The sequence below is a fragment of the Somniosus microcephalus genome, chromosome 21, assembly GCF_052327205.1.
Source record: "Somniosus microcephalus isolate GS21.2 chromosome 21, FLI_Smic_1.0, whole genome shotgun sequence".
In the NCBI taxonomy this organism is placed as follows: Eukaryota; Metazoa; Chordata; class Chondrichthyes; order Squaliformes; family Somniosidae; genus Somniosus; species Somniosus microcephalus.
Window position 1 is genome coordinate 32,836,677 of NC_141007.1, and position 13,021 is coordinate 32,849,697.

Below are 13,021 nucleotides of genomic sequence, written 5' to 3' on the forward strand. Positions count from 1 at the left end.
GAAGAAAACTGACACACATGTCATCACCACAAAAGGCAGCTTTAAAATTATCTTTGAAGAAAAGAATACAGATCAAAGCTTTGGAACGAAAAACATTTTTCTTGCCTTTTTATTACATTCGCTTATCACCCGTGCCACCATAACAATTAGAAACTAGATAGCGCAGAATAGTCAATGAGTACAAATCAATCTGCACTTTCAATAAGATAAATCCTGCCCTATCCCTAAACACTTTATTTCCACTGTTGAAGAGTTTGAATGGATAATACTATTTTCTCTAAAAGCACTGTGCACTATATAAAGTGTTCACTGATTTACACATCATCATTCCGGCAATTCAATAATACCATCAGCCCACACTGCAATCTACACTGCAATGCCCCACATCCCTCCATCATACACCTGGCTAAAATTCCCAACTGTAATGTTGAGAAGCAGCACATTTAGACTGATTTACAAGTTAAAGATCAACCTTTTTGAGAACAAGTATTCATTTGGCCATTTATCTGTGTGTTGGTGCATTTTTCAGTCTAGCCTGAGAAATTCATAGTACAGTTGTCTTTAATCCTGTGGAGATTACATTTCTGCCCCTACAAAAGACTGCATTTACAACAGAGGTTCTATGACTTTTGCCTCTTTGCTGATTGGTGTCTTGCCCAACTTGAGGCATTCGGTAACTGCTAACGGGCTGGCAATTTGCAGCACGGCACATTAACACTTTCTGAATGACCACAATTAGTGCCAATTAATGTCAAAGTATTAATCAATCTCCTGCTGGATAAATATGGCCAACTTGCATAACAAGTACTGTGACTCGCACATTAACAATTAAAACAAAATACATATTTTCTAACTCAGATAATTGACTTAAGATTTATTGGTGAATATACTGCATATTAAATCATTTCATGCGCAATTTTTTTTTGACTTGCACTAGGTTACTGTAAGGAAATTCTATATATAGTTTATTGAGTTTTTTCCCCCTGAAAATTGTTTCTGTACCTACGGGATAATGGCGGGCTAGGAAGTGTTTTAATTTAGTAATGCATTTGAGGGAGTTCAGAAATTGTCATAAAAGAGCAAAGCTCCAATGTTTCACCTGCCATCTGAATGCCTGCGGTTGTTGCATTGCCATTGGCTTCTTATCTATTACTGTTTTCTATATGGCACAATCTCCATTTTTCCAGTTTACTTTTTGTCCATTTTCCTCCCTTCAGTGTTCACCCCATCTCTCTTGAAGAGGGTGACTCTTGATGGGGTCTGACTCCATGGTATCTGGCATCTGTCCAGTGCATTGCCCTAGTATCAATTTGACACAGGAACCCGAGCAGTGAATGTTGCCAGACTCTTCAACCATGGGATGAACATCAAACTGAGCCCAATCCTGTCCCTACCCAATGTCCACATGCAGCAGACTGGAAAGCAAACAAAAGGAGGAATACTGATTGATGACCCCTCATGAGCCTGAGCACCATCAGTAAGGTGGTCAAACCTGACTGCTTTCTGGTTTATATGGCTTAATTCCACACTAAGGAGTACCTTTACCCAATGCCGCCATCAGTAAACCCCCATTCTGGGCATTTCTCACAAGATAATATATTCGAGCAATTCTTATGATTCACAGGATATTTTTTGAACAAATTAAATAATGCAATCTCATTTTTTAAATCCTCAAGAGATTGAACTGACATTGGAATCAAATGAATCTAATTGTTGTTTTCAAATAACTTAATATTCTAACAGTTAGAAACAATGCCCATCTCAGTGACTGTTAGTTCTATGTTTTTTTAAACGTTCCTTTTTGCAGCGGTCTTCTCAAAAGGCTGACTGGTTACATTGAGATATTTGAGAAGAGCCCTGACAGTTACTAATCCTTGTAGTGGTTTGTCACCAACAGCCATTCATTGTAGAATGGTGTGGAGGGGGGGGCGCTGGTAAAAGAATAAGCGGAGGAGTCGCTCAGCATTAAGAGCATTGTGTATGCACCATTAGGCTGTTTCAGCTAGAAAGGGTTGAGTAATTGTCTCGATGAAAGTGTAGGTGTTATTGAGGGTGAACGTGGGGTGCTAAAGTGGGGCCAATGTTCTTTACTTTTGTTTTTGTTCTGTTTTTTTCATTTGAAATGTAGGAGACCGTGGCCTCATCTAGAACCAGCAGCACCTGGAAGCCATTGCTGAGCTCCAGCCAGGTCCACTACACACTGTGTTTAAGAGGAGACTGAATCCTGGCAACAAAACATCTGAAAGGTAAAGCAGAACTGTTCCAAGAACACATAATACCTGGAATATTTTGACCTCAGGAGGATTTTGCCTTAAGTGTTTTTTTCAAACTACTGTGAAAAGAATTAAAGCAGTTTTGCAAATAGAATTCTGGGTCAAAGTGACTCACAATGCTGTGAACAGGCTTGTTTAATAATACATTTTTGAACACAGTCCTTAGTCTTTAAAACAATTTTTTTTTTTACTTTAATGATGCCACCAAGTTGCAAATGATATTGTGACAATAAAACAAGGTATTAACAAGGTGCTAAACAAAAAAAAACTTTCTATTCCAACCAGGCTAACTGATCCGTCTAGAAACTGTTAAAATTACACTGGCCTACCATTCTTGATAATCTGCATTCTGTAAGCATTTAAAGGAGCTGTAGCTGTAATTTTGGCCTACCTGAGGATACTTACACTTAAGGTATTAGTGAATTTTTTTAATTCTTTGTAATATATGAATGAAAGCTCTTAACGGTTTGGAGAGCTGCTTCCAAAATGGCTGGTCTGCAAATCAAGTCAGTAGAGACTGTTTTGAAGAACTTGGCAAAGTTTTTTTTTTTTAAAAACAAAGGTGGTATATGCAGAGGGAATGGACATAAAAGTTAAAAATTCCTACTGATTTTTAATTATGTTATAAATTCCTTTCATCTGGAAGTGAGTGTAGATGAAAATCTAGTCATCCATTCATTTTTGCCTTATCACTTGCCAGAATTTTCACAGGACCAAAGCCTTTCATCAGTGTTGCCTCACTAAACAGTCTGCGAATACCAATTTCTTGCTGTCTGACACAAATCACAGCCCAACAAAGATTATATTCAAAAGCAAAATACTGCAGATGCTGGAATTCTGAAATAAAAACAGGAAATGCTGGCAAGACTCAGCAGGTCAGGCAGCATCTGTGGAGAGAGAAATAGAGTTAACAGGAAATGTTAACTCTGTTTCTCTCTTCACAGGTGCTGCCTGACCTGCTGAGTATTTCCAGAATTTTCTGTTTTTATTAAAGATTAAATTTGATCTGTTTCTATATTACAGTTGTCCTCTTTCACATGCCGAGTTATTACTACACTATACTATACAAAAGGGGAAAAATTCAGTTGGTAGCGCCACCCATTAGCACCTTAAGAGGGCGCTAAGTGGGGCGCAAAGCAACTAGCGCCCAGGCGCGGCGATATCTGCACCTCTCGCAAAATTGACCGGACATTTTGCGGCGGCGCTAAACAATACCGCCACGATCTCCTGCGCCAGCAGATCGTGACGTCAGTCGAGTGCGCAACGCCCCGGTAGCGCCCCGGACCGGAAATTGAGTGGTGCCCCCTGCCTTACCGCCTGCCGCTAGCAACGACAGGTTGAGGGGAGCATTATGCTGTCAGAAAGGGACTGGGGGAGCGCTATTTAAAGGCGACCACTTCCTGCCTTTTTTTGTCGGTGACATTTTTGCACCACGCATTCGGAGAGAGAGAGACTTCTGGAGAGATTCAATGCTGTGTGAAGGAGTTCTGGGTACTGAGCAGCACTTTGCAGGTTGGTTTTGATTTGCCCTTCCTTGTATCGATTTAGAAGAGACTATGGGGGCTGCCCTCTGAGCTCTTTCCCTGGGTCTCTCCATTGTTCTTTCCAGCAGAATTGATGTACAGGTCTCTCCAGGCCGAGATTCAGGCCGAGATTCAAGGCTGCAATGAGCAGGATGTGGGTGGAGAGCAAGATCAACCCTCCCCTTTAAGATAAAAACAGAAAATGCAGGAGAAACTCAGCAGGCCAAGCAGCATCTGTGAAGAAAGAAACAGATTTAACGTTTCAGGTCGATGACCATTCGTCAGAACTCCCCTTTAAGAACTGGCTGGTGCCATTGTGTCTGTGCTCCATTGCTGACTGACATCACATGAGCTTCGCCAGCGCTGTGAGGTAGCGCCTCGCTCCTCGGCCTTAGCGCCTTAAGAGAGGTGTGAAGCGCCTGATTTAGTGCTCCAATCACCTCCAGGGGCGATAAAAGCCAAGTTTGCTGTCGGAGGCGATAATTAGCGCCAGGTGCTAAACTTTGCGCTCCGCCAATAATAGCGCCCCATATGGGGCGATGCCGAATTTTTCCCCCAAAGAGTCTGAAAAGTTTGGGAACTCTCCATTATTCACCCTCTTCCATCATCCATAAGTGGAGTTCTCCACTGTGGCAGCCACTGGGGGTCCCATTGTAGTTCATATTAACACATCTGTCTGGTTAGATACATTTTATCTGGGACGGACACTCCTGCCAGGTTAAGGTGTTACAAAGTAATGTCGTGAAATGATACAATAGCAATACCTCGCCAGAGTTTGCTGCTTAGATATGGAATCGAGCTGGTAAAGGAAGGAAGATGAAGCCCCTTCCTAGCCAAACACAAGCAGATGGACAGGGGGCAGTGAAATCATGGCAAGAAATAAAAATAATTTTCAGAATCCATTTGAATTCAGTGAACTTTTGCAAGATGCTTAAGAATTATTTCCTGATTTGGAGCATTTTCTGTCTTTGATCCTTTTATGTGCTGATGTCTGAGCTTCCCTTGAAATGTTGTCGTGTTTGTGTGACTGTGTGGTCTTTATTAAACACTGCAGTGCATTACTCTGTTAGAAGCCTGATACATATTTTCCCTGTTTTGATGGTTGAAAATCCACTCTGCTGACCCTGTTTCTGCATTCTACTGAGTACAGGATGTGTCAGACTCTTGTCATTTCATCATTACTGTGAAATCGGTTATTTGATCTAATTCATATAGAGTACATTAAAGCCACAATTTGCACGTCATTCTCTGGAGACCTGCTTCTTTACTGACTTCTGTTCTGTAATCCCACTTGTTTACTCTGCTGTTAATGGTCGACATTTACCCCTGAGCTGTGAGGAATAAGAATGAACAAAATGTTGGCATTAAAGAAAGGAAATCCTGGGGGCAACATTCAGTTAAACGCAGGTAAAGGAATAATTGCAATATTTTTTTATTAGCACAGTAGTACTTATTTCTCATTTTCTATTGAGGTCCAAATTCAGATTGGGACCTTGCAGTGTAGGAGTTGTGCTGTGGAACTCGGCAAGCCTGCAGAGAGGTGTTTTGGTGTCGAATGCATCATTGTCTCATAGTGTGTATTCATTATGGGCAATCTTTAACGAGCCACAAGATGTCACAGGACAAAAGCTGCTAAAAGTGTGTGTAATCGGCTTGTGCAAAGTTTCAAATTGCCCATTCCCCCTCCTCCTCCTCTCCTCATCTCCCTCTCCCTCCTCCTCCTCCTCTCCTCATCTCCCTCCTCCCTCTCCCCTCCCCATCTCCCCCTCCGCCTCCTCCTCCTCTCCCCTCCCCATCTCCCTCCGCCTCCTCCTCCCCTCCGCCTCCTCCTCCTCTCCTCATCTCCCTCTCCCCTCCCCATCTCCCTCCGCCTCCTCCTCCTCTCCCCTCCCCATCTCCCCCTCCCCCTCCTCCTCCTCTCCCCTCCTCATCTCCCTCTCCTCCTCATCTCCCTCCCCTCCCTCTCCCCTCCTCATCTCCCTCCCCTCCCTCTCCCCTCCCCATCTCCCTCCGCCTCCCCATCTCCCTCTCCCCTCCCCATCTCCCTCCTCCCTCTCCCCGCCTCCTCTTCCCCTCCCCATCGCCTCCCTCCTCCCTCTCCCCTCCCCATCTCCCCCGCCCCCTCCGCCTCCTCCTCCTCCTCATCTCCCTCCTCCCTCTCCCCTCCTCATCTCCCTCCCCTCCCTCTCCCCTCCCCATCTCCCTCTCCCCTCCCCATCTCCCTCCTCCCGCCTCCTCTTCCCCTCCCCATCGCCTCCCTCCTCCCTCTCCCCTCCCCATCTCCCTCCCCATCACCCTCTCACCTCTCCCCTCCCCCTCTCCCCTCCCCATCTCCCCTCCCCATCTCCCTCTCCCTCTCCCCTCCCCTGTCCTCTCCATTTCCCCTGCCCCCTCCCCTCTACCCTTCATCCTCCTCCCTCTCCCCTCCTCCCTCCCCCCTCCCCTCCCTCTCTCCCCTCTCCCCTCCCCTCCTCCCTCCCCTCCTTCCTCTCTCTCCTCCCTTCCCCCTCTCTCTCTCTCCTCCCTTCCCCCTCTCCCCTCCTCCTCCCTCTCTCTCCCCGCCCTCTCTCCCCCTCTCCCCATCCCCTCTCTTCCCTCTTACCCTCTCCCTCGCTCTCCTCCCTCTCCCCCTCCCTCTCCCCGCCTCCTCATCTCCCTCCCCCTCCCCTCTCCCCCTCTCCCTCCCCATCTCCCCTGCCCCCTCCCCTCTACCCTTCATCCTCCCTCTCCTCTCCCCTCCCCTCCTCCCTCTCCTTTCCCCCTCTCCTCTCCCCTCCTTCCTCTCTCCCCTCCTCTCTCTCTCCCCTCCTCCCTCTCCCCTCCCCCCTCTCCCCTCCCATCCCCCTCTCCCCTCCCCTCCCTCTCTCCGCTCCCCTCCTCCCTCTCTCCCCTCCCACCCTTCTCCCCTTGCCCTCCTCCCTCTCCCCTTCCTCCCTCTCCCCTCCCACCCCTCACCTCGCCCTCCTCCCTCTCCCCGCCCCTCCTCCCTCTCCCCTCCCTCTCTCCCCGCCCCTCCCCCTGCTCCCTCTCTCTCCCCTCCCCCTCTCCTCCCCCTCTCCCTCTCCTCCCCCTCTCCCCTCCCCCTCCCCCTGCTCCCTCTCTCTCCCCTCCCCCTCTCCCCTTGCCCTCCTCCCCTTGCCCTCCTCCCTCGCTCCCCTCCCTCTCTCCCCCTCCTTCCCCTCCCACTCCCCCTCTCCCCCTCCCCCTCTCCCTCCCCCGTTGCGCTCCTCCCTCTCTCCCGTTGCCCTCCTCCCTCTCTCCCGTTGCCCTCCTCCCTCTCTCCCCTCTCCTCTCCCCCCTCCTCTCTCCTCTCCCTCTCTCCCCTCCCTCCTCCCCCTCCCCCTCCCTCCTCTCCCCTCCCCCCTCTCCCTCTCTCCCCTCCCCCCTCCCCCTCCTCCCCCCTCCCTCCTCCCCCTCTCCCCTCCCACCCTTCTCCCCTTGCCCTCCTCCCTCTCCCCTTCCTCCCTCTCCCCTCCCACCCCTCACCTCGCCCTCCTCCCTCTCCCCTCCCTCTCTCCCCGCCCCTCCTCCCTCTCCCCTCCCTCTCTCCCCGCCCCTCCCCCTGCCCCCTCCCTCTCCCCCTGCCCCCTCCCTCTCCCCCTGCTCCCTCTCTCTCCCCTCCCCCCTCCCCTTGCCCTCCTCCCTCGCTCCCCTCCCCCTCTCCCCCTCCCCCTCTCCCCCTCCCCCTCTCCCTCTCCCCCTCCCCCTCTCCCTCCTCCCCCTCTCCCCTCCCCCTCCCCCGTTGCGCTCCTCCCTCTCTCCCGTTGCCCTCCTCCCTCTCTCCCGTTGCCCTCCTCCCTCTCTCCCCTCTCCTCTCCCCCCTCCTCTCTCCCCTCCCCCTCTCTCCCTCTCTCCCCTCCCTCCTCCCCCTCCCTCCTCTCCCCTCCCCCCTCTCCCTCTCTCCCCTCCCCCCTCTCCCTCTCTCCCTCTCTCCCCTCCCCCCTCTCCCTCTCTCCCCTCCCCCCTCTCCCTCTCTCCCCTCCCCCCTCTCCCTCTCTCCCCTCCCCCCTCTCTCCCCTCCCCCTCCTCCCCCCTCCTCTCCCCCCTATCCCTCCTCCCCCTTTCCCTCCACCCCTCCCCTCCCCCATCCCTCCTCCCCCTCCTTCCTTTCTCCCCTCCTCATCCCTCCTCCCCCTCCTTCCTTTCTCCCCTCTCTTCCCTCCATCACCCCTCCCCCCTCACCACTTATTTATAAAATATACAAGAGGGCCTATACTCTCTGGAGTTTAGAAGAATGAGAGGTGATCTCATTGAAATGTACAAAATTCTAGAGAGCTTGACAGGTAGATGCTGAAAGGCTATTTCTCCGAGCTGGAGAGTCTAGAAGTAGGGGGCATAGTCTCAGAATAAGGGGTCGGCCATTTAGGACTGAGATGAGGAGAAAGTTCTTCACTCAGGGTTATGAATCTTTGGAATTCTTTGCCCTAGAGGGCTGTGGATGCTAAATCGTTGAGTATATTCAAGGCTGAGATTGAAAGATTTTTGGACTCTAGGGGAATCAAGGGATATGGGGATCGGGCAGGAAAGTGGAGTTGAGGTCGAAGGTTAGCCATGATCTTATAGAATGGTGGAGCAGGCTCGAAGGTCTACTCCTGCTCCTATTTCTTTTGTTCTTAGTATACATGGCATAGAATGCTACTACCCATGTATGCAATTTGTACAACAGAATTGACGGTGTTAGCCCCAGTTTTACTGCAGGACCTCCTGTGATGGGACTGCTAGTGTTCTATAATTTGCCTCATTTATACTTCACGACACACTCAGAACACTGGCAGCAATCTTGGAACTTTGCACAAAATTATTCCAAAACTTCAAGCACCACTTCAAACTCAGCTTGCTTATGGAGTCTTATGGAAATTCAAATTGCTGGTTTACATGAGCAGGATGAGAGCTGACTCGTTTATGCTGCAACCCTGCCTCTGGAGAGAGGGCTACACCATAAATACAATGCTGCATATCGAGAGGCATGGCACAATGTATTACTTCAACTAGGGCTCGGCGCTTTTTTATTATTTCAGTAGCATGCAATAAGTTAGAGGATGTGCTGTTTAAAAGGACAGGACGTTTATACCATGTACACTAATGCAAAATGTATTATTGTACTGATGAACTGCAGCTGTGTGTAACAGAAATTGTTTCTGTAACATGACAAGGTACAATCGCTGTGCCTTCTTCAGGTCAGTTAGAGGCTAATTGCTCTTAGGCAGATCCTCAGATGAATTAAATGTCAGACTTGCATTTTTAAGTGTGACGCCTGAAGATAATTAGAAGCTACTTTTTGTTTCTCCGTAGATTAGAATTGCCTCTTCCTATTTTGTCAATACTTTTTTTTTAAGCGTGACACAGAAATTTGCACGTGGAGTGCAACGGGGGCTTTTCAAAGATTTTTATCTCGATGGTTGTCTATTATTATTGCTGGTCATAACCATGTGACTGCACAGCCTCCACAGTGTGGAATTTAGGATCGACTAAATGCACATGAAAATGGCAAGAGTTCCACTTTAGGAGTTTTAAAGATGCAGCTGCACACATCAGAGAGAGAACAGTAGGGAAATCCGGGCACACACATTCAGTAGTGTAGATACAGCCTTAGTTTGGACTAGAAGGATGGGATTAGTGGTTATCCTTAAGTACACAGTTATTAAATATTTAATTAGGTACAGATCAGCAGATGCATTTTTATATAACAGAGCCCAATTCAGGAAATAAATAAATATCTGTTACAACGTTTAATGCACTTCAGTTTGTAGTGGTAGTTTCTGGATAATGAACCACTGATTTGCAGGGGGCCATCTGACTCATGAGCACCACATGTGGTTCATTTTCTATAATTCACTGCTAGCCCTGTGTGTACCTTGTATATGCTACTCATCCTGGGGCTTTGGTTTGAAAAATATAAAAGATTAAATTTGTTGTCATTTTTGAAACTTCCTTCACCTCTGGATCAACGTCTCCCATGGTCTCATCACTGACCAAGGTCCACCTTACACAAATACAATAGCCAAATACTGCGGATGCTGGAAATCTGAAATAACAACAGAAAGTGCTGGAAACACTCAGCAGGTCAGGCAGCATCAAGGAGAGAGAAACAGAGTCAACGTTTCGGGTCAAACTCTTCTCCTCGATGCTGCCTGACCTGCCAAGTGTTTCCAGCACTTTTTGTTGTTATTTTACCCTACACAAACCCTAACTCAGCCAGAATGACATTGTCCACATCCTGTCCCAAATCCACATCCCATCACTCCTGCCCTGTATGATCATCACTGGCTTCCATCCGCCAGCTACGGTTCCCAACCCTGGGTGGGATTCTATCGGAATGGGCGATTGGTCTCCCAGGAGCTGCTGCTGGCCACTCGGGAGAAACATACCCTGTGTGCGTGGTTCACGCATGCACAGTCGTGACGTGCAACCAAACTGCGTTGTCTGAGCCCTGTTGGTCACCCGCTATTCGGAAACACACCGGTTGTGAGGATGGCGGCATCGGGGTCAATGAAAATTGCATGGAAACTCCATGAGTCCTGAGAGAGAAACTGGGGGAGGGAGAGAGAGAAACACAAACTAGGGAGGGAGAGAGCAACACAAAGTGGGGGAGAGAAACAAACTGGGAGAGGAAGGGAGAGAGAAAAAACTGGGAGAGGGAGAAACACAAACTGGAGAGGGAGGGAGGGAGCAAAAAACACAAACTAGGGGAGAGAAACAAACTGGGAGAGGGAGGGAAAGAAAAACAAACTGGGAGAGAGGGAGAGAAAAACACAAACGGTGGGGAGGGAGGGAGAGAGAGAGAGAAACACAAACTAAGGAGGGAGAGAGAGCAACACAAACTGGGAGAGAGGGGGAGAAACAAACTGGGAAAGAGGGAGTGAGAAACACGAACTGGGAGAGAGAAGGAGAGAAACACAAACTTGGGGAGGGAAAGTTCATCTCTGTGATGTGGGCTGTTGTATAATGTGTTTTATTATGGGAGTCAGGCAGCTTTGGTGCTGCTCCCTGGGGACTGAGCCTCACCTCCCCATAGCTGGGTTTCCGTGATGGGGTTGTGGGAGTCAGTGAATTGAATTTGGTTTTATTTATTATTTTCATAATTTGCTGTGTATTGTAAAAAGTCATAAAATTGCACGAAAACTTTAGGTAGAAGTTACTTATCTCTTGCTTAAAAACCTGTTCCATCTCCAGCTTTTTCCAGTTCTGACGAAGGGTTATTGACCTGAAATGTTAACTCTGTTTCTCTCTCCACAGATGCTGCCTGACCTGCTGAGTATGTCCAGCATTTTCTGTTTTTATTTCAGATTTCCAGAATCCGCAGTATTTTTCTTTTGTATTACTTATCTCTGATGTTTTTGTTGAATTAGTAATCACGGTTGATACTATAGAAATATCACCAAAGTAGTTTTTAGTTAAACATTACTCATCCTTAAATCTTTCTTTGATTTATAAATTATGTTATTCATTTCACTATAAAACAAAAAGTCAAATTTTATTCGGGGCTTCGTGATCTTGAGACACTCAACTAAGGTAAATGCAATAACAATTGCAAACAGTGGGAAAATGCCATGTGATCAAATGTCATGTGATTGAGCATCACATGAGCAGTGTCACATGATTGAATTCCATGTGATCAGATGTCACATGATCAAATCTTCAGGAATATGCCAAATCAGCGTTGGCAACCTACCTCCAGCACATAGATTTCAAAATCCTTGTGCTTACTATAAATCCCTCCATGGCCTTGACCCACTCTGCTACATTCTCCAGCCCCATTTCCCTATTTGTCCTCTTTCAACTCTGGCCTTCAGTGTTTCCCCTCTCCCAGCGTTCCACCATCAATGGCAGAGCCTTTAGTCATTAAGCCCTCTGGTACTCCCTTTACTAAAGTCCTGCTGCTTTACTACATGACTTCACACTTTTGAAAGCTTCCTCAAAATCTACTTCTTCCTCATACCTTCAGTCACTTTGCCTGACATTCCTTCCAACTCCTGCTCAGTGTCCACTACTCCTGTTCTATAAAGTGCCTTGGGACATTTTGCTACATTCGAGGCACTATATCTGTACGAGTTGTTGTTTCTGTTGTATTGCTTTACAATAAATATTGTAAAACCTTCCATAATCTGTTACTGCTTCTGCAATCTCAGTGTCCCATTAATCCCTGAGCTGAGCTTCCAACTCTATCAATTTCAATTTCAATTTTATTTGTCACATAACCAAATACAACAAGTGAAATCCAGTCAGTGAAATGCTTTTTTCTTAACGAGCCGAGCGCACCAAGCAGCAAAGGACACTTAGCTGCCCGGTACGCACGGAGCCCGCAAGGACGGCAGCCATCTTCATCGGCGCCATCACAATAGGGTCCGCTCGCGCCTCGCTCTGCCTTTCCCGCACTCCTACCCGACAATCTTCAGCCGCCGTGGTACCGACGTCCCAGGGCCTGCACATTTACTGCATTTTCCCACAAGAATTTTCTGGTTAGCCGTTTAAACTGAAGGATGGTGGCCTCATCTGGAAGTTCAAGTCCAATAGTGTAAAGTTTTTGATACTGCACATTTCTAGGCAAATCCTCTGCCTCAAAAAGACTGCCTACTTCTATCTCAAAAACTTCTTGCCTCCATTAACTTCAGCTCATCCAAAACTCTGCTGCTCATATTTGGGACAAGGTCACTGGCATCGGGCAAGTAAGATGGTGGTTTCACTGCACCATACTTATGCTGGCAGAGCAATTATTTGCAGGCCACTGAGTCTGTATCAATTGCATAAGGTATGGGTAGCCAATCTAAGTCTTTCCATTGAAGATGTGGGGTAGGGGGATCTTCTACAAACAGTGCCAAGGCTAATGAAAAAACTAGAAATAACATTTATGCTGCATGCCAGGGAGACTCCAATACTGACAACCTGGGAATTCTGAATTATGTTGGAGGGGGTGTGAAGGAGCTGATACCCATTTGTCAATTTTTTTCCCATTCGTGGGATGTGGGCGTCACTGAGAAAGCCAGCATTTATTGCCCATCCCTAATTGCCCTAGAGAAGGTAGTGGTGAGCCGCCTTCTTGACAACTGAGTGACATTTCAGCAGGCAGTTAAGAGTCAACCACATTGCTGTGGGTCTGGAGTTACCAGACCGGGTAAGGACGGCAGATTTCCTTCCCTAAAGGATATTCGTGAACCAGATGGGTTTTTACGACAATCCGATATTTTCATGGTCGCCATTACTGATACTAGTTTTTTATTCCAGATT

General features: G+C 47.7%; 1 protein-coding gene and 1 long non-coding RNA gene across 7 annotated transcripts in view; one reads left to right on the forward strand and one right to left on the reverse strand.

The window, feature by feature from the left end:
* The window catches only part of LOC147102691 (protein shisa-6-like), a 631,586-nt gene that overhangs the window by 374,120 nt on the left and 244,445 nt on the right, over window positions 1-13,021 (reverse strand). The window lies entirely within an intron of this gene.
* The window catches only part of LOC147102692 (uncharacterized), a 115,207-nt gene that overhangs the window by 87,906 nt on the left and 14,280 nt on the right, over window positions 1-13,021 (forward strand). For 5 of the 6 annotated variants that reach the window (XR_015073065.1, XR_015073060.1, XR_015073063.1 and 2 more), the window contains exon 2: window positions 2,129-2,246. This is a non-coding gene — a long non-coding RNA (uncharacterized LOC147102692). Of the gene's footprint in view, window positions 1-2,128; window positions 2,247-2,558; window positions 2,686-13,021 lie in introns of all 6 variants that reach the window. The other variant, XR_015073062.1, reaches the window with a different exon arrangement.